Here is a 22,938-nt window from a genome sequence, read left to right on the forward strand (position 1 = left end):
GCTGCCTTGTTAGTAATGATCCCAATTCCCATATAGTCAATGGTGAATTTAGTGGACCAAGCATCTCCTCTAGTGTACAACCCATTTTTTTTTTAAAAATAATAACACAAATAACCAATTTTTCAACTTAATATCACAAATACCTAATTTTGACCGATCTACTGCACATGTACACAGTCAAAGGTGACATGTAAGCTTTCACCACTGGTATTTGGCATCAACGTACATTCTTCATCTGGTATTTGGCATCAACGTCTCGGGCATCCTTCAAATAAAGTATCTATTTCATTTATTTATTTTTAATAAAAACTCTTGTAGTTCAAACAATTGTACGATTTTCCCTTAGCTAAACAGACTAGATTGTCATTTTCTTTGAGCATAATCTCTAGTAAATCATCTTTTGAAATATTGCATGTTGATACCTGGGGAGTTACCAAATTATATTTATTTCTAGGCCCCAATATTTCTTCGCCATAGTTGATGATTTTACTAGATGCACATGAATTTATTTGATGCACCACAAATCTGAAACTCAAACTCACCTGACTAATTTCATTAGCATAGTAGAAACCCAATTTTCTTCCAAGGTGAAAATTGTGCATAGTGATAATGACTCTGAATTTATTCTTGCGACTAACTACTTGTCCAAATGCATTGTCCACTAAACAAGTTGTGTTCTCTCTTCACAATAGAACGGGGTAGCACAACGTAAACATTAATACCTGCTAAACATGGTCCGAGCCTTGCTTTTCCAAGCCTATCTTCCTAAAAGATTTTAGGGGAATGCCATTATTAACTATTACTTATCTAAAAAATTAGACACTTGCCGCAATTTTGCAAGGTAAAACACGTTATGAGTAATTATTTAATATTGTACCCAATTATTCACATTTATGAGTATTTGGATGTTTGTGTTTTTCCTCCAGTCATGCTCACAAACCATCAAAATTTGATGTGCATGCAATCTGTTACATTTTTCTTTGGTACCCTAAGGATATAGAGTATATGATCTTGAAATACATAGAGTGTTTGTCTCCCGAGATGTTACTTTCTTTGAAAAAAGAATTCTCTCTTAAACACATTTCCGCTGAAAATAGGACTCCATGATTCTTTCACCCATAACATCTAGCTTTTATGATGACCCTATACCAAACTCACCTACTCAGTCAGAAAGTCATGAAATTTTAAATGTTGATAATGCTTCTTCCCTTAACATACATTCTCCCACTTCCTTGCAACCCTGTGCTCATCGCCTATCTACCAGACCAATTAAGTGATTCGACTTCCTTCAAAATTTTCATGTGGAAGCGACCCTACTGTCATGACTTGAACAATCATCTGCTTCTGGTGTGGTCACAATATCAAGTATACCTTATGAACTCTCTCAAGTGTTTTCTTATACCCAGTTATCCTACTCTCATAAAGCTTTTTCCAATTCATTAACCATTACCAAAGAACCAACTGGTTTCTTACAGGCCAATCAAAGTGAAGCTAGAGGATCCTAAATGGCATCAAACCATGCATGATGAAATTCAAGCATTACAAGCTAATCACATATGGACACTTATCTCTCTTCCACCTGGTAAGAAACTCGTTGGATGTAAATGGGTATACAAAGTGAAGCTCTAGTCTGATGGCACCACGAGCATTTGCCCTAGTTGCCAAGCTGGTTACTATGGGGCGGTTAGTCCACAATGAACTTGAAATGAAGTGAAGATTTCAATTCTTCTTAAATGAATTGATTCAACTTCAACTCATCCTAGGGTGTTAGTATAGACGAGTTCAAGTCCACTGGAAAACAAATTCCAGTGTCAGTTGCCCAAAATGAAAAATATGATATAAACAAGAGAATGAGTAATTTTTTGTAATATACTTAACTAGAACATATGCCGAAATAGATAATTAACCAAAATAAGCATGGTTACTACACTTATAAGTGGTTTAATGTGTAGTATTAAAATATATTAATAAAATAATTAATGAAATATTATATTATATTACTTAATGATTATAGTTTATTATAAATTAATATAATAATTACGTGTGATTAGAATAAATTATAAAAAAAATTAAATTAAAAAATAACATAAGCTAATATAATAAATAAATAAATTATTTTTTTAATAACATAAGATATATTTTAACATTAAAAACCACTAATTTAATATAGTAATAAAAAAATAATATAATAAATAAATAAATATATTAGTTGATCAATAACATAATATATTTTTACGTATTATTAATTAATAATATATTATCACAAAATTTAAAACCATTGGTTTAATTAATTACAGCAATGGGATAATTAAACCAAAAAATATTATCAAATATTTATTTTAATAATATTTTAATCATGACTATTAAATCACTAATTTAATACAGTAATTATAAAATGAATATATTGAATAAAAAAATAATTATTTTATAAAAAAATATGTATAAATTTTTATTTTTATGACGCTGGTTTAATTTTTCCTAACTTAGGTCTTCGTCTTCCTCACGGCGCACGTCGTCTTCCTCAGTGTCTGTAAGAGACTATGACGGTCCAGAGGGCAACGGCGACGGAGGCGACACTCCGACGGTACACCAAGAGGGAGAAGAGAGGGAGGCCGGGAGGGAGAGGAAGGCCGAGGGAAAGGGAAATGAGGGTTTTTTTTTTGTTCGAGGGGGGGGGGGGGGGGGGGGGGGGGGGAGGGGGAAACGTGGGACACGCGATTCATTAAGATGATTCACAAAATAGGTCTGACTCTGATTTCCCTCATTTTTGCCTGATTGAATTACCTTACATGTTTCAAATGAACTGGAAATCATTCTACACTAACAACTTAATCTAATGAACTGAGTAATACTGGAGTAATTAGTGTTCAATTCATTTTGGACTACTCTCCCTATATGTGTTCTACTGAGTGTTTTTGCTATTCAAGGATGTCATCTTCACCAACTCGATGTCAATAATGCTGTTACAATGTGGGACCCACCATGGCCCCTACAAGTTGGTGGGACCCACCATGAGGTCGAGAGGTGTCAACAAGAGTCCTTATACAAAGTGGCTCTAGCTAAGAGATAAGGAACATGTGTTGGAATTAAATAGAAGATTTGAAGATCAAGTGAGATCCAAAAAGATACTAGGAGCTGGTATCTCTATCTACATGAGATGGAAGATCATGTGGGACCCACAAGATAAGACCAAGAGCTGGCTCTCTAGCTTGATTCTCGTCCTTAAAGAAGGTGTTTGTAGTTGAGTTAAATTAGTCTCTTAAATAGATAATGTAATCTTATTATAATAGACTTACCTTAGAGAGTTCTAGTTGGAATGTAATTAGGAGTCCTAAGGTTAGTTGTACATGGACTCGATCACCTCCTCAACTATAAATAGAGGTGATTGTAACTCGGAATTATTCAAGCAAGATACTTCTTTTTTTTCTCCTCTCTTGTGTGAAGTTCTCTCTCTCTAATCTCTCTTATTTTCCTTCTCTTATTTCTCTACCCGAGAGCTTTTTTTTAATCTTTTTTATTTCTCTCTCCCCTTGCTCGAGGTATTATTCATGGGGTCCTAAATTCAACATGGTATCAGAGCTACCAATTTTGGATCCCCATTATGCTCTATGAAGATATGATTAAAAACTGCTCATAGAAGGCTCCTTATGAAGCAAGATTGAAGCTCATGAGATAAGTATTTATTTCTCATATTATTAAATTTATGGTATTGGTTTTTGGTATTAAGAGATGTTTTATAGATGTCCTTATGCATGTTTTCATCTTATGAAAATGTGAGAATATTTGCATCTTGGATTATCTTTGATTAGAAGAGATTATCAAGGTAGTTTTTATCGGTTCGCACAATACTGTGATCGAGACCAGTGCTTATTGGAATTTTTTTATAAATTTGTGGGAAAAAGATTTTGGGATAAATAAGGATCATATTGAGCCTTTAATGAGTCATTATCCATTAAAATTATTTACTTAGCTTTTATGCTATGCATCTCCATTAACCAAGTTGGTTAAAGCCTTCCACTTGGTCATATTTTGATTACTTGATTAGAGAACTATTTTACTTGATTTGTCTACTATGGTTGAAGATAATATACGTCACAAGAGTGACATACTCAGAATCACCACTGTACCTTACGAGGGTATCAAATTTTATGAACTGGTTCACATCAGTTCGTCGGTTTTTTATCACAAAGGACGTAGTTGGTCATCTCACCAACCGTGGACCACATATTGATGAAGATGATATATTCCATACCTAATGGTTAAAGGAGGATACATTGGTTATTAGTTGGCTAATCAATAGTATGGAAGAACATGTCTCCAATAATATCATTCATCTAGAGACGGCTAAACAAATTTGGGAGACATGCGCCAAGTTGTATTCAAGCTCTGACAATTTACAAAGGTCATATGACATGTTATAACAGATGCTTACCACCAAACAAGGAGAAAATATACATGAATATTTGGCCCACTTTCGAGGCTTTCTTCAAGAATGGAAACTTGCCCAGTCAACCTCTACAAATATCTATGTCCAAGATAAACAGAAAGAGGCTTTGATAACTGTCATATGCCTTGCTAACATTAAACCTCATCTTGAAGTTGCTAAGACTCACCTTCTTAGCTCTTCCACGGTTCCCACTTTTGATGATGAATGTGCTACATTTCTCCGTATTCCAGACACTTCTCCCTCTACTACTGAAATACCATCAGCTATGTACTCTAGACATAGGGGCACACCATTTGACCAAGGCCGAGGTCGAGGTAGATTTTATAGAGGAGGAAGAGGAAGAGGTGGAAGGACTGGTTTTGACCGAACAGATGGGAAGGAATGCACCCATTGTAAGGGATGTGGCCACACTAGAGACACATGCTTTCATCTGAAAGAATGCTCTGTATGTGGTAGATTTGGTCACTCTCGCGAAAGATGTTATAAAGCTAATGAGAATAAGGCTAGCCAAGCCTTAGTGAGTGATACAAAAGTAGAGCAGTGTACCTTAACAATTGCAAATCATACTTTTACTGAAGAAGATCCTCCCCGAGTACTTCTTCGCCAACCGCTCTCACCACTACTTCAGGAATGTTTTCTGTCTCCTCTTCATCATGGATAATTGACTCAAGAGCCTCCGAGCATCTTACAGGTAATATACTCAAGTTCTCCATGTGCCACAAATAAATACTGCATCCACCTACGACACTGAAACCAGGTGATGGCATAACCGGTTGGGACATCTATCCGTCCCATCTCTTCATCATATTTTTCCTAAAGCGTGGTCGGACCTTCATTGTGAAGCATGTCAAATGAGTAAACATCAGATGTCTACATACTCACCTCGTCCAAAAATTAAAAGTGTCTCTCCTTTTTTGTTAATTCATACTAATGTTTGGGGACCCTTGAGTGTCTCCAACATTTCTCAAGTGAAATAGCCACAAGATCATGTGGGACCCACAAGATAAGACCAAGAGTTGGTTCTCTAGCTTGATTCACATCCTTAAAGAAGGTGTTTATAGTTGAGTTAAATTAGTCTTTTAAATAGATAATGTAATCTTATTATAATAGGCTTATATTAGAGAGTTCTAGTTGGAATGTAATTAGGAGTCCTAAGGTTAGTTGTACATGGACTCTATCACCTCCTCAGCTATAAATAGAGGTGATTGTAACTCGGAATTATTTTGTTAAGCACCTAGCCAATACTACCCAAAAGACCGGCCTGTTAGGAGCGGAAGACCTAGGTACTTAACCCAGGACCCTAACAGTACCCCACCCTTCCCCGAGCTGACGACCGTGGAGGCTACCACAACAGAGCAACCGAAGTGGGTCAAACCCGGTCAGTCCAGGCGCGTGACCACCCACATCCATTTTTGGGGGCATCGGGATTCGAAGTCGGGACGCAGCGCTAGCTCTGATACCAAATGTTAGGTTCTTCCCTTGCCATGGATCGAGTCACTCTTCTTTCCTCTCTTCCCTCCATGGATGATCTTGACGTTGGAAGAGAATTCTTGTTTCTTGAACGAGTAATGCTGGAACTCAATTAGAACAAAGGAGCTTTGGAGAAAGCTCAACCTTGGACCTCAAAGGGAGAAATCCGACCTAGACCTCTGAGAGAGAATCTGACCTGTAAAATATAATTTTCTCAATACTTGCCTCTCTTCTCCTTCACGTTCCCCTAAATAGGGTTGAGGACGAAAATACAAAGATGACCCATAGGTCAAGTGGTTAACGCCACATTACATTGAACCAACCCAAAGTAAACGAAACCAAATAAAGTAAACCAAACCGAATTAAAATTACATGAAAAGTAAATTGACATAATTTAATTCCTATGCCTATGGATAACTCGTGATGCTATGGAGTACATAACATCACCCCGCCCCCCCCCCCCCCCCCCCCCTGGAGAAAGAGCTTGTCCTCAAGCTCAAAGTATGGGTAGAGGGTGCGAATCACCTTGGAAGGCCTTTAATTGTGAGACATGAAAGACGTTGTGAATTCTGGCCTCTGGCAGAAGTTGCAATCTGTAGGCCACTGTCCCAATGCGGTCCATCACCTGAAAGGGACCATAATATTTAGGACAGAGCTTGTGACGTTTGGAGGCTGTCAACGACAGCTGCCTGTAGTGTTGGAGACGCAACCAAACATAATCTCCAGGAAAAAAGAAGACTTCCCGACGCTTCTTGTCATAATATTTTTTCATAGAATGTTGTGCCTCCTATAGATGAGTGCGCCCCTCAGTGATGAATGTGTCTCTTTCAGCTAATGCTTGGTCCAAAGTGGAGACTTTAGAGGCCCCTAGTTCATAGGCTAAAAGACGTGAAGGTCCTCTACCATATACCACCTTGAATGGGGTTGTGCCGAGTGCGCTGTGGTAGGAGGTGTTGTAACAGAACTCGGCCCAGGCAAGCCACTTAACCCACCTCTTAGGTGAGTCCCCCACGAAACAGTAGAGATACATTTCACTGGTTCTGTTGACGACCTCTATCTGACCATCAGTCTGCGGATGGTAGGTTGAAGAAAAGGCTAACGTTGTGCCCTATAACTTGAAGAGTTCTTTCCAGAAGGTACTTGTAAAGATTGCATCCCTATCACTGATAATTGAATTAGGCATCCCATATAAACGGACAATGTTCATCACGAAAAGTTGAGCGACCTGAGTTGCAGTGTAAGGATGTGCCAGAGGAATGAAATGCCCATACTTAGAGAAACGATCCACCACTACAAGGATAACAGATTTACCCGATGAAGAGGGAAGTCCATCTATGAAGTCCATAGAAATATCAAACCAGACCTGTGACGGAAGCTGAAGTGGTTGGAGCAACCCAGCTGGACTTAATGTTTCAGCTTTATTCCGTTGACAAGTCTGACAAGCCGCCACATAATCAGCTATACTGCGCTTGATGCCCCTCCAATAAAATTCCCTACTGATCCGAAAATATGTTTTTTGTCGGCCCTCATGTGTACTGTCATGGAAGGAGGCTAAAATGTTGTTAATCAGAGGTGTGGAATAGAAAAATTATACTTTTTAAGAGGACAAGATTGTCCTAAACCCTCCAATGGTTTGCCGATGGCCCCTACTGGATGTCCTGGCATAAGGAGATAATATCCAGGTACTGTTTTGCCTCTTCTCGTATAGAATCCAACAAGAGAGCTCTGGGCTGACAGATGGCATTTAATTGCGGCTCTAGAACGTCCCAGCGAGATAATGCATCAGCCCCTACATTCAAACTTCCCGGTTTATACTCGACAGAAAAGTCAAACCCCATAAGCTTACTTAACCAATGCTGTTGTGGTGAAGTAGAGAGACGCTGCTCAAGAAGATACTTGAGGCTGCAATGATCTGTACGAATCAAAAAAGAATGTCCCCATAGATAAGGGTGCCAATGCTATATAGCTTTCGCCAATCCGATCAATTCCCTCTCATAAGCTGCCAACTTGTGGTGGTGTTGGCCCAGTTGACGGCTAAAATAAGCAATCGGGTGGCCCTGTTGGTGCAACACTGCGCCAATACCGCCCCCCGAAGCATCACATTCCCCTACAAACGACTCCTCAAAGTCGGGGAGCTACAAAACTGGGGCTGATGATAAGGCATCTTTCAATTGCTGAAAGGAATGTGCTGCTGTCTCTGACCAGGTAAAAGCATTTTTCTTGAGGAGATTGTTGAGCGGAGCTACAAGCTGGCCATAGCTACGAATAAATTTTCTATAATATCCAGCTAGGCCCAAAAATCCTCTTAAGGCTGTAATAGATGTAGGAATAGGCCAATCTATGATCGCATGTATCTTACTCTGGTCTACCTTCACCCCCGCTGCTGAAATAGCGTGGCCCAAGTATGCCACTTCTGATGTGCCCATAGAACATTTTGACCGATTTAAAACCAAATGATGTGAACGTATAAGAGAAAATACCGGGTGAAGGTGCTGAAGATGTTCTTCCCAGCTGTTGCTATAGACCAAAATATCGTCGAAAAATACCAATACATATTTTCTCAAGAGAGGAAAATACCTCATTCATGAGGGCCTGGAAGGTGGAAGGAGCATTTGACAGACCAAATGGCATTACGAGGAATTCAAAATGGCCGTGAATCTTGCGGAACGCTGTTTTCTCCACATCTGATGGATGAACTCGAATTTGATGATAGCCAGATTTCAAATCGATTTTAGTAAAAATAGTAGCTCCATGTAGCTCGTCTAACAACTCGTCCACTACTGGAATAGGAAATTTATCTTTAATCGTATGGGCATTGAGTTGTCGGTAATCCACACAGAAACTCCATGACTTATCATGCTTGCGGACTAGTATTACCGGTGAAGAAAAAGGAGACCTGCTGGGCTGAATAATACCCTGTGCTAACATTTGCTGGCACTGCCTTTCAATCTCATCCTTCTGTAAGTGAGGGTAATGATACGGACGCACCACTACTGGCTCGGTACTCGATTTCAAACGGATACGGTGATCAAAGGGTCTTGAAAGATATCTTCAAATTCTGTAAGTAAGTGATATAACTTACATGTGTTTGTGGACTGGACCTGGGCAACCTGTAGTGCGCAGGTGAGTGGTGCTTATGTGCCATGCAATATAATCTGATGTTGGTAATCCCATAGTATTGGTCCCAACAATTGTAGCCATTTAATTCCTAGCACCAAATCGAATCCTGATAATGGAATCACCAGAAAATCTGCAACAAATGCATATCCCTCAATATCAAAGTGCGTGGCTGGAGATATGCCTACACTAGTAATTTTAGCCCCATTGGCTACTGATACAAAAAGACCAGTCTGTTGCTGTACTACTAACCCAAGTTGTTCTGCCGCCAGCTGACTAATGAAATTATGTGTACTGCCCGAGTCAACTAAAGCCAGTAACTGTAAATGATGTAATTGGGCTTTAACCTGCATTGTGCTTGAACTGCGTAGACCAGTCATAGCATGAAGGGAAATCTCTGGACCTTCTTGGTCAGTTTCCACAATTTCTTCCTCTGGTGGTATTTCTTCTCCATCCTCCCACAGACATATACTGAATAATCGTTTGCAGTGGTGTCCAATGACATACTGTTCATCACAGTTAAAACAGAGGCCCTTGGCCTTTCTCTGGTCCATTTCCTATCTAGTAAGTTTTTTAAAGTAAGGAGCAGGTGGAGCCGAATTAGATATGTCTGGGCGTGGGGCTGCACTGTCTCTAAATCTTGGAGGTTCATAGGAAGGGTTTGGCGTTGAGGCATTGTGCCTCCCTGGCCAAGCTGGTTTTCTGACCAGTGACTCCTTTAGAACACGCTGATTATGCTCAATTGCCCTGGCTAAATTCATAGCGTGGTCTAAATCTGTAGGAGCATGTAATTCAACTTCTAATCGCAGAGCTTCTGTCAAACCAGTAGTAAAAATATGAACATACTGTGTGTGGCTAACAAACTGGTTTGCTCGGGCTAACCTTTCCTGGAAGGTCTTTTGGTACACCTCTAGTGTTCCAGTTTGTTTGTAATTGATTAATTCTCCCAATGGATTGCTACTAGCTGGAGGACCAAATCTCATCATGCAAGACTGTCTAAAAGTTGCCCAATCCTAAACCACTTGGTCATTTCAGAATTGGTGGTACCATAGAAGCGCTTCATCGAGCATGTGGTAGGCGGCCAAATACACTTTCTCATCCGCAGGTGTTTTTAGATGATAAAAGAACTGATCACACTTGGCTAACCAAATCAAAGGGTCCTTAGACCCATCATATGTAGGAAAGTCAAGTTTTAAATACCTGGGCACAGTGTTTGGTCCTTGAACGGAAGGCCCCAGATGGGGATGGTGTTGACGCATTGGTGGTTGTGGGGGAGGTGGTGGGTGGAATTGATGGTGGTCGACCGGTGGAGAGTAGGCAGCTGGTGGTTGGGCTGGTGTATCATGGTCCTCTTGTCGCCGGAGGAGAGCTTGGATGGCAGCATCCATTGATTTTATTGCCTCACGCAAATCAAAGGTTGTTTGACGCACCTCTTCCAGGGCATGAGCCTGGTTATCTGTCCTCTGCCTAGTATCTTCCACTAACTGTCTCAAATCGTCAGGGGAAGAGGAATCCCCAAGGGTGGACCTGTCTGATACCAAGATGTTAAGCACCTAGCCAATACTACCCAAAAGACCGGCCTGTTAGGAGCGGAAGACATAGGTACTTAACCTAGGACCATAACATCACACCCCACCTTCACGAGCCGATGACCACGGCGACGCAACGACACTGGCCCGACCGCAGCATCGCAACAGTGGCGCGACCTACCAATATTTTAATCTAGCCTCTGCGCCGTTGCCGGGATTCGAACTCGCGACCGAGCACTAGCTCTGATACCAAATGTTAAGCACCTAGCCAATACTACCCAAAAGACCGGCCTGTTAGGAGCGGAAGACATAGGTACTTAACCCAGGACCCTAACATATTCAAGCAAGATACTTCTTTTTTTATCCTCTCTTTTGTGAAGTACTCTATCTCTAATCTCTCTTATTTTCCTTCTCTTCTCTCTCTACCCAAGAGTTTTTCTATTTTTCTCTTTTTTCTTTCTCTCTCCCCTTGCTCGAGGTATTATTCATGGGGTCTTAAATTCAAAAAATGTGTTCTTACATGGTGATCTTGATGAAGATGTATACATGTCCTTACCTCCAGGTTTTGGACGAAAAGGGGAGACTCAAGTGTGCAAACTCAACAAGTCCTTATACGCCTCAAAACAAGCTTCTAGACAGTGAGTCTCAATATAAGTAAGTCTATTCAAACTAGAACTCCTAGAAGACTAATTGGAGTAGAACTAGGAGTTCTTTATTATCCACATGAATATAAGGGATAAGCCAGCTCGTGGCCTTATCCTAGTGGGCCCCTCATGATTCTCCAGTGCACCTTGATAATTGTGCCAGGTCGTGAGATCTTGTGGGCCCTACTTGATCTTCAAGTCTTCTAAATCAACTCAGCTTGTGCTTCTTGATTCCTTTACTCGAGCTTGCCTATGGAGAGGACTCTTCTTGGTGTCACAAGTCCACTAAGATTCTTCTTGATGACCTACGTCCTCATGGTGGGTCCCACCAGCTCGAGCACCATGGTAGGCCCCACATTGTAATACTCCCCCTCAAGCTGGGGGTGAGAAGACGTCATAAACACCCAATTTGCTGCATATGGTACACATGATCTTGTGAGTGACTGGTTTGGTGAGGATGTCTGCAACTTGAATTTTGTGAGGAGATGTGCTTCAGGGTAAGAGACCAGCTTGGAATATTTCTCGTATAAAGTGGCAATCAACTTCAATGTGCTTTGTCCTCTCATGGAAGTCTGGATTTGATGCAATATGTATTGCTGCTTGGTTGTCACAATTTAGATCCATTGGAAATTATTTATAAAATCCCAATTCAGTGAGAAGGGACCTTATCCATAAAAGTTCACTTACAGTGTGCGTCATGGCTCTGTATTCTGCTTCTGCACTGGACCGTGCTACCACATTCTATTTTTTGCTTTTCCATGTAACCATATTTCCTCCAACCATCGTGCAAAATCCAGAAGTAGATTTTCTATCATCTGGGGATCCAGCCCAGTCTGTATCCGCAAATCCCTCAATGTTGAAGTGCCCATGTTTTTTTACAGAGAAGCCCCTTTCCAAGAGTCCCTTTCAGATAACGTAGAATCCTCTCAAGTGCTTGCCAATGACTAAGTTGTGGCTTGTGCATGTACTGACTTACTACACTTACTGGATATGAAATATCTGGCCTCGTTACACATAGGTAAATAAGACGCCCTACTAACCCTTGATATTTGCCAATATCCACGTCTTCTCCAGTGCCTCCACATAACGTTGTATTTGCATCCATAGGAGTGTCTACCGGTTTGCATGCCAACATACCTGTTTCTTCTAGTAGATCAAGGGCATATCATGTCTAGATTGTAAGGCCTCAATACAAAAAAAGTATTTCAGTAACCCAAGATCCTTTGTCTTGAATTAAACACATATTTTTCTTTTATTTTTTGAACGCCCTCAGAGTCACTTCCAGTTAAAATGATATCATCAACAAAAACAGCTAGAATCACCTTACCTCTTGCTGTGTTCTCAATGAATACTGAGTGGTTTACAGAGCATCTTTAAAACCCTGCCCGTTTGATGGCTTGACTAAAATTTTTAAACCATGCCCGTGGGGATTGCTTTAGCCCATATAGAGATTTTTTAAGGTGACATACGGACTCCCCCTCAACCACATATCCAGGTGGTTGTTGCATATAAATTTCTTCTTTTATATCACCATTGAGAAAGGCATTTTTGGCATCCAGTTGATTTTTTGGCATTTTTGCCACTGGAGAGAATGTCTCATCGCAATCAATGCCATAGCATTGAGTGTATCCTTTAGCAACCAGTCAAGCTTTCAGTCGTGCAATAGTCCCATCCGGATTATGTTTAATTGTATAAACCCACTTGCAACCAACGGGTTTTTTGTCTGTAGGTAGAGGAACCAGTGGCCATGTATGATTCTCATTGAGTGCCTTCATTTCTTCATCCATTGCTGCCTTCCACCCTAGATGTTGTAGAGTCTTCTGATATGACTGTGGAACATATATGGAGTAAATAGAAGAAAGAAACAGACAACATAAAGGTGAGAGGTGATGATGAGACACAAAATTGGAGATAGGATGAGAAGTAGAAGGTTGAGTGCATGAACGGGGTTCTTTTCTTATAGCAATAGGACGAGTATCCAATTGAGGACCAAAAACGACTGGTGATGAAGGACTTACCTCTTCATCAGTAATACTTTTTTGTGTAGCTGGGGGATTGTTTTCTTGTGCATTACTTATGAGGGCTTGATTAGCCCTTGTCAATTCTGACTTGTCATTCGCTTTGTAGCATATTTCTTTATTGTGACCATATCTACCACAGTAAGTGCATGACCTATAACGGCACTGGTCTATAGTGTGGCCCCAAAATTTACAATGAGTACATTTAATATCATCCATTCGGCCATCACTATAACCGCTTCTTTTTCTCATATTCTCATTAGCCATGATAGGCTCTTCTTTTTCAAAAAAATCTTCAAATAATTTCACCAAGTAGCACTTCTTCAATCAACTCGGTATATGTAAATATAGCATCAATGCTAATTAATTTTTTTTTCAAGAAAGCCACTCATAAGAGGCTCAATAGAAATCTTCAATATCAGGGAAATCTTATCCCACGAAAAAATTTTTGTGGTGATGCAAAAACATTGGCATAAATTCGAATTTTTCAATACAATAGATTACCAGCATGACCTGTGATTCTTCCAATTCAAATATATCTTTCAATATAGATCATATTGACATGAAATTTTTTCCCTCTGAAAGTAGACTTAAATAAACTTCATCCAAGTATAACATCACTTCATAAAATATAATTATCAGAAGATAAATATTCTGATAGTTTTCGGTCTCTATCATCTGGCCTAACTAAGTTCTGTTTCTCCTGTTTTTCCAGAACGACCATAGACTCTTCCAAGATCAATATCTCCTTATAAAAATAATCATATTAAGAATTGGTTGAATAGGACAGAAAATAGACTTACATATATTTCTTTTGATATATATTTCTTTTAATTTGCAGTGATGAAAATTGCTTAGTTTTGGATTTCTTAATTTTTAAGAATTTATCTCAATAGGTCTTTCTAGGGACTCCTTTCCTTAGAAAAAGCATGCCAATTACAGGCATCACCAACAAATGAATAGAAGGACATATTAAAGATGTTATGATATTCTTCCCTTTTGAATATGGTCCTCAAACTAGTTTCTTCAATGAACTCAAAATTATATCTTTTCAAAAAGAAAAGCAAATCAATAATTTACAAGAAGAAATTTTTATCTGTCAATTGAACAAAGGTTAGCATCCTATGAGATTAAAGATTAGATAGAATTAATATACAAACAATTTACTTCTAAAATTTGTAGTGATAACTCCTAGTGCATTTTGGAAGGGAAAGAAACTTATTGTTTCTTTACCTTATGTTGACAATTTTGATGAAAAAAATATTCCGACTAAAGCTGAACCAAGTCAAATGAAGAAGGAGTATCTAGATCTCTGCAAACAAGAAATTACAATCTTGTTAGAAAAAGAATTAATTAGAAAAACCTACTCTCCTTGGAGTTGTACATCATTTTATGTTAATAAAAATGTTGAAGAAGAAAGATTACCTCTTTTAAAGGTCAATTATAAGCCACTTAATGACTGCCTTAAATGGATTAGATATCCTATCCCCAATAAAAAGGATCTTTTAGACAGATTGCATTCTGTAAAAATGATGAAGAACTTTCAATATAACAACAACTTCATTGCAGCATCTATTAAAAAAGGAAAGAAAATAAAGAAAGACTTACAATTGGAGAAACCTTGAAGCAACCTTGGAGACAACTTCCGATCTTTTCAAGTGATGCCTAAACACACAAACTGGTTCCCTATTTGTAGCTTTTGGAACCTAGATTTTTAATTAGAAATTACATTAATTTCAACTTCTTTTGAAATCCAACGATGAAAATTTGTCGCGCGTCTTCCATTATTGTAGACACTGTGGTGGTGTCTTCTGATGTGTCTTCTATTATTGTAGACATTGGGGTGGTGGTTGATGTCGATGTTGCGATATTGTAGTTGATGTGACTTTCCAGGCGATACTGTAGCTAATGTGACCTACCGGTAAATGAAATTTTTTCTTTTGATGTGATGTAGTCAATTTTTACTTTCTTTAAGTCATCAATTTTATGCTCTAGCTTTTTTATTACAGTGATTTGACTATATGACATTTAGATTTCTTTGCCATTGTAATCAAGAGATGTTTCTTTTATGACCCTGATTGGTCAATTGTAGCGTTCTTCCATTATGAGTTTGCTGATTTGACACCTTTGTTGTTTTCCCCGAAGATTAGGAAGTCCTATTGTATGCATCCTATGCTTTGATTCTTTTCCTTCTCTTCAATATTTCACAGGATTCAAAAATAGATGTCTTGTTCTTGTATCAAGACTAAGATAAGCATTGATCAGTGGATTGGAGATCTGATAATCGTTTTGTTTGTTCATCTGTAAGAAATTTTTTTTCTTAGTTCATGATTGAACTTTGTGAATCATGGCCTCTCAGTAGTCACCAAGCGATGCATCATGGTCTTCGGGTTGTGATTATGGATTAAAACCCATTTCTTCATCCTGATTACCATCTTGACTGCTTTCCTTGGAGGACTCATGGGCAGAGATTAACATATTGTCATCTTTATAATTTTTATTTAATTCTGAAAAAAATTATCTTCAATAGAGTCAAGAGCTTTGATGAGTAGCTCTTCTTCAGATATGTTAGGAAATTTTTTTTTTTAATTGCGCTTTGATAATATCAAATGGTGACATCTTTGTCACAAGCTCCACATATTGAGGAGTTAAATTTTTATATTTGAGAATTACAGCCTTAATTTCTGTAATCTTTTCTTCCATGGTTGTAGTGGGAAATTTTCCCCACATACGTACATGGAAATTATGCTGCAAGATTGGTAGCTATGGTTCATTGAAAGCAATTTTTAAACCCTATTTTCATATCCATGAAAGAGAAAATTCTAGAAAGAAAAAGAATGTATCCGATCCTTTCACCAAGTTCTGGACATCCTTAATATTAGGATGAATGACTCACCATTGACCATATAAATCCTGAATGGGTTCAGAAAGAATAGAGATTGGAAGCCCCAATTTAGCCCACCATTTTTACACCCATAAAGGAATTGGTATTTTATTTGTAGGTGGTTCTTAATTTCAACACCGAGTGCAATAAACCTGGTATGTTTATGTGTAGGATTTTGGTAATAAAACATGTTGGACCACGCATTAACATAATCCCAGTAATAGTACCCCTTATTATTAGGAGTAATTTCTTCATCAGAAAGATTATGCTTACCCTAAATCATCTGAGAGATAAACTTAATTATTGTGCAACTACTATAGGAAATTGGACTATCCATTTTGTTAATATTGGACGAAGTGTGATGATAGGTCATAGATTGGGTATGAGCTCATATTGCCTCATAATCAAACCATGATTTGTGGTTGGTTATTGGGAGGAAGGATTCTCTTAACCACTTGGAACATATTTTCCAAGGATCAGTTGTCACAACTATATCCTCACGATTGATGACTGGAATTTCTTCCGTAATTGGAAGGGTGTTAAAAATGGAGTTTGCTAGAACCGTGTCCTTCATTGATGTGGAGGATGCTTCGGGAACTTTATTTTTCCATTTATTTATCCCTTTATTTGGATTGAACTTGCCAAGGCATGTTCCTCCTCTAGCAGAGAGAGGATGTCCCATGTAAGGAAAATGTGACATTTTGTTATCCTTGCAAGAATTCACAAGTGAGAAAATAAGGTAGAGAGTTATTTTCTACCTTGATATATTCAATATCAAAATCAAAGGCGCTTAAATCCACCTGTCATTGTGCAAATATTTGTTTCGATGCCAAAATTTTTATATCTTTTTAAGAATTTGTTTGACAGTAGAACAATATACTCTTAGAATGAATTGTTGATTAAGTAGATCGTCCTGAAATTTACCAATACATTTAAGAATAGCAAAAATTTCTTGCTTAACAATTGAATAATTCAATTACGCTTGTTTCCAAAGGCCAAAATTCGTACCAATTCTTCTTTATTAGATTTTGGATTTAATTGTTTAAATATTCCCCCATATCCAATATGTGAGGCATCGGTTTCAAAATGCCTTCTTCCATTGAGGGTTGGCCAAGGTAAGACAAAGTAACAGTCTAACTCGAGCTTTAATGTTTTTGACGGCCATAATATGCTTTACGGTCCAAGGAGTACGGTTCTTTTGTAGTCTTTCATTGGGAAAATATTTTTCCCATCTTTTTAATTTGATTATCTTCTTTCAAAATGAATAAATAGAGAATATGGGAAAAAAGGTGAAGAATGAAGAAAAGGAAAAAAAGAAAAGGAGTGAAAACTTCTCCTAGTGAATTTCATAATTCTCTAGGAAAAATATTATTTTCCAAGTTATTTTGTTGAGTTTTATTCCTGCAAAAGGACACATGAAAAGAGGAAAAAAGAGTATAAAATAAAAAAAGATAAAAATACAAAAAAATAAATACAAAATCTTTTCCAACAAATTGAAATTCGCTAGAAAAGGTTTTAAGATTTCTCGCATTGAATTTTGGGAGAAGCATTTTTCGAGAAGGATAAAAATTCGTGAGAAGAGATCACCCAACAAATTTTTAAATTCACTTGGAGAAACTTTATTTTTCCCAAGGTCAGATTCGCTAGCAAAAGTCCACTTCTACTAGTAATTTTGATTTCGATGTTGGGTTTTTTATTGGCTAAACATGTTTTTCTTGTAGTGTGTGCGACGTATTGAGGAGCAAGATCGTAAGATGAAGAACTTTGAAATCGCTATGCAATGGTTCTGTCTGGTCGATCAATCATGTGGGATGATCGAACAATCCTTGTGAAATTTACTTGCCTGGACAAAAGTTGATCGATCATTCCAGTGCTAGTTCAACTAAGTTGACTCTAAAAGCATAAGAATGATTTTGTCTTAGTGCTCTAACATATTCTAAGGGATGTTTATGATGTTCCTAAACTTGTTTGTATGCATTGGATGACCTAAAGCTCCATATTCACTATTGTACTTAAAGAATGGAGTTAGGAATTCTCTCTAACATTTGTGACTGACTTTTGACATATGACTTTGATACTTGAACTCTAGTATTCTCATTGTCTTCTTCTTTGTGGGTGTTTCTTCAAGAGACGTCCATCAATGTTTCTTAAGATCTTGAGTAGGCTTGATTGTTTTGAATCTTTTGAAATTAAGATGCATTGACTCTTGAAGGTAAAGTATCTAAACTACTTAGTTTTGCAAGTTGTTAGATCTATTAAATTTTTTTATCATCAAAAGCAATAAGGGAGTCAACATATGGTCAACACTCAATTCACGCCACCCATCCCCTGAGAAGCCACTTGGGCCGACACAAATTTATCTAAATGCTCTACCCTCCCTAGACAACCCAACCTAGTAAACGATTATAATAAAATCCATACAACGGTCCCATCGTATTCCCCCTCCTTCATGATGAGTTTTTTTCTCCTTGCTACATGAAAAATATTTTATAGCACTTCAATGTCTCAAGCAACATCATTAAAAATCAAAACAGAACATAAACATTATTAAACATTAGTAAAAGTATGATTAAACAATATGATTAAAAGTACGATTAAAGCATGATTAAAAACATGATTAAACATAAAATTAAACTAGATCAAACTGGAATGGACAAGACCCCAAGGGAGGGAAAGTAAAAGGGAAGAAGAGGGAAGAGGATGGGAAAAGGAAAAGGTGAAAAAATAGAGAAAAGGGAGAAAATAAGAGAGAAAATTAAGGAAAAAGAAAAAAGAAAAAGATAAAAAGAAAAAGGGGGAAAATAAAAAATAAAGAGTAAAAGAATAAGGAAAAAGGAATAAAAGGAAAATTTAAAATTTAAAATAAATATAAAAGGAAAATTAAGTAAAAATAAAAATAAAAATATATAAATATTAAAGACTAAAATAATAATAAAATAATAATAAATTAAAATATGAAAAGAGTAATAAAAGGAAAAATAAAGAAAAGAGTTAAGAAAAAAATTAAAAAGGAAAAATATTTAAAAAACTAAAAAATAAAAATAATTTGAAATAAAATATTTAATTATTAAAAATCCTGAAAATGAAAGGAAAAAGGACCAATATAATTAATCGTACTAAGAAAATTAATGTATCAATTAAATAATTCATTATATAATTATAATGTGTTCAATTAATTAGATAATTAAGTAATTACTACATGTTTCATAAAATAATTGATTTGTTATTAAATTAAATGGGTCAATTGGTCAATTAATTATCATGAATCATCACGTAATTAATTATTTTTTACCTTATTAATAATTATTCAATTATTAAATACATTAATTACTAATTAATTAACTAGTATTAGCAAAGATCAAATAGTATATGGTTCTTATTGTTTGCACTAACTGCATTAATTCTATTCACCAAATTAATTGAATCCAATAACTAGTTAATAGTATAACTAGAATTTGTTTAATTAACTAAAAAATTAATTAATTAATTACTACTTGTTCCATTAAATTATTGATTAGTTATTACATTAAATAACTCAATTACAGGATTAATTCGCACAAATCATCTGATATTTAATTATTTTTTACATAATAAGTAATTATTCAATTAGTAAATTTATTAATTACTATATAATTAACAAGAATTAGTTGCAATGAACTAGTATATCATTCTGGTTGTTTGAACCGACTCCATTAATTCTACTAATGAAATTAATTGAATCAAATAATTAGTTAATAATATAATAAGAATATGTTCAAGTAATTAGTTAAGTACTCACTACCTATATCATTAAATAATTGATTAGTTATTACATTAAATAGGTCGATTGGTTATTTAATTAGCACAATTCATCATGTATTCAATTATTTTCTTACCTAATTTGTAATTATTCAATTAGTAAATGTATTTATTGCAAGTTAACTAACTAATATTATAGCTCTGATCAAATAGTTATGTATTACAACAAGGTTATTTGGTTTGTTAATACAAGAATTAGTTTTATTGATTAATTCTTCACTAATTAATAGGTAATTATGCAAAATATGACAATTAAGATAGTATAGTGGCAATTATGATTAAAAAATTTATTTTTGGACAATTTTAGATAAAAAATATTATTTTTTTATAAATAAAATTAAAATTAAAATTAAAGGTAACTTCTTAACCATTTAGTGCTTTTCAATATCATTTTTTCCATATTTAAACCTTTTTTTGAAGTAAAAAGAACTAAGAAGAATAAGACAAAATTTTTTTCTTGTCCATAGATTTCAAAAGCTTTTTGTTAAAAATGTTACACTAATGTTTATACTTATAATATTTTATTTAAAATAAAAATTACTTAAAAATGGATGCATTTACTTGAAAGATTATTTGAAAGAATCAAGGTTTAGAATGTTAATGAAAGTATGAAAGTTATTTTTTCTTTCATTCTACGTAAATTAGTTAATTAACGATTAGTTACATAAGGATTTGTACACATGAGATGTTAATAAATATGTAAAAATGGAAGAAAAGATTGGAAGGGAAGAAGAAAGAAGAAAGAATAGATTTTTGAAGAGAGACTTTAAAAAACTTTTCATAGAGAAATTCAGAATTTGCTAAGAGAACATTAAATTAACAATCTTTACCAAATTTATTATCTTCGTTCACAAGGAAAAAAAAATGAAGAAGGAGAAGAAGAAAACAAGGGGAAGAAGGAAAGGATGAGAAACAACATAGAAAATAAAAGAAAACATTTCCCAACAAGTTTGAAAATTCAGTGGGAGAGGGAACCCTCTCCCAAAATATTTCAAAATTCATTGGAAAAATATTTTTCCCATCTTTTCAGTTTGATTTTCTTCTTTCAAAAGGAAAAAATTGAGAATATGGGAAAAAGATGACGAACGAAGAAAAGGAAAAAAGAAAAAGGGAGAAAACTTCTAGCGAATTTCATAATTCTCTGGGATAAATATTATTTTCCATGTTATTTAGTTGGGTTTCAATCCTCTACACAAGGAAAAATGGAAAGAGAAAAAAAGTATGAAATAAAAAAAATTATGGTCACTCCAATATCGAACGATTCTCAAATGTAGACTGGGCCGGATCCCCGGATGACAGGAAATCTACTTCAGGATTTTGTACGATGGTTGGACGGAATTTGGTTACATGGAGAAACAAAAGCAAAATGTAGTAGCACGGTCTAGTGCAGAAGCAGAATACAGAGTCATGGCACACACTGTTAGTGAACTCCTATGGATAAGATATTTTCTCACTGAAAGACTAAAGCATATTGCAGTGGACTGGCATTTTATGCGAGAAAAGTTTCAAGCATGTCTTTTATCTCTAAAGCATATATGATCACAAAGTCAAGTTGAAGGCATTCTCACCAAACCAGTCACTCATAAAATTTCGTCCACCATCTACAACAAGCTGGGTATCAACGATGTTTTCTTAGCCCCAGCTTGTGGGGTAATGTTACAATGTGGACCCACCATGGTCACGAGCTGGTGGGACCCACCATAAGGACGTGGGATGCCAAGAAGAGTCTTCACCCAAGCTAGCACGAGTTAAGAGACAAGAGGCACAAGCTGGAATAAGTTAGAAGACTTGAAGATCAACTGGGACCCACAAAGATACCACGAGCTGGTAATCTTATCAATATGAGCTTGAAGATCATGTGGGACCCACAAAGATAAGACCACGAGCCAGCCTCCTCTCTTATGTTCACGTGATTGAAGAAGAGTTGGAGTTCAAGTTATATTAGACCTCTAGTAGATTGTGTTATCTTTTCATGATAGAATTATCTTAGAGAGTTAGAGTTGGAATGTAATTAGGAGACTTAAAGGTTGATTGTATAAGGAGTCTATCACTTCTTCTACTATAAACAGAGGTATTGTAATTCGAAATTAATCAAGTTCTACAATTCTTTCTTGAGTAAATCTCTCTCTCTTTGCTTGGCGCACACCTTTCTTCTCTTCTTCTTCTCTTCTCTCTACTCGAGATCTTTCTTCCCCTTTCCTTTTTCTTCTTTCTCTCTTCTCTTGCTCAGAATATTGAAAAAAGGGATCCTAAATTTAATAGAAATTGAGGACAAAAGGGAGGGAAAGTAAAAGGGAAGAAGAGGGAAGAGGATGGGAAAAAGAAATAAGGTGACAAAAAAGAGAGAAAAAGGAGTAAAAGAGAAAAAGGAGAAAATAAGGGAAAAGATAAAAAATAAAAACATAAAAGGAATAACGGGGGAAATAAAAAATAAAGAGAAAAATATTAAGGAAAAAGGAATAACAAGAAAATTAAAAAATAAATATAAATATAAATGGATAAATAAATAAAAATAGACAAATAGATAAGTATTAAAGACAAAATAATAAAAATAAAAAATAAGGGAAAATTTTAAAATAAAAATTAAAAATATGAAAAGAGCAAAGAAAATGAAAAATAAAGAAAAGGTTAAGTAAAACTAATAAAAAAGGAAAATGGAAAGCATGAAAAGAAAAAAGAGTAAACAAATTAAACAATAATAATAATTGAAAATAAATAACTTAATTATTAAAAATCTGGAAAATAAATAAAAAATAAACAATATAATTAATCGTACTAAGAAAATTAATGTATCAATTAATTAATTCATTATATAATTATAATGTGTTCAATTAATTAGTTAATTAAGTACGTACTACATGTTTCATAAAATAACTTATTCGTTATTACATTGGATAGGTCAATTGCTCAATTAATTATCACGAATCATCACGAAATTAATTTTTTTTACCTAATTAATAATTATTCAATTAGTAAATATATTAATTACTAATTAATTAACTAGTATTAGCTGAGATCAAATAGTATATCA

The 22,938-nt window shown here is 35.9% G+C and overlaps 1 pseudogene; it reads left to right on the forward strand.

Annotated features, from left to right (window-relative positions):
* The window catches only part of LOC137955002 (uncharacterized), a 185,791-nt pseudogene that overhangs the window by 151,280 nt on the left and 11,573 nt on the right, over positions 1-22,938 (forward strand).

This window comes from Aristolochia californica, unplaced genomic scaffold (genome assembly GCF_029961685.1).
Source record: "Aristolochia californica isolate CCGP_79_NKW_82.1479 unplaced genomic scaffold, dmAriCali1.0.hap1 SCAF_2, whole genome shotgun sequence".
Taxonomy (NCBI): domain Eukaryota; kingdom Viridiplantae; phylum Streptophyta; class Magnoliopsida; order Piperales; family Aristolochiaceae; genus Aristolochia; species Aristolochia californica.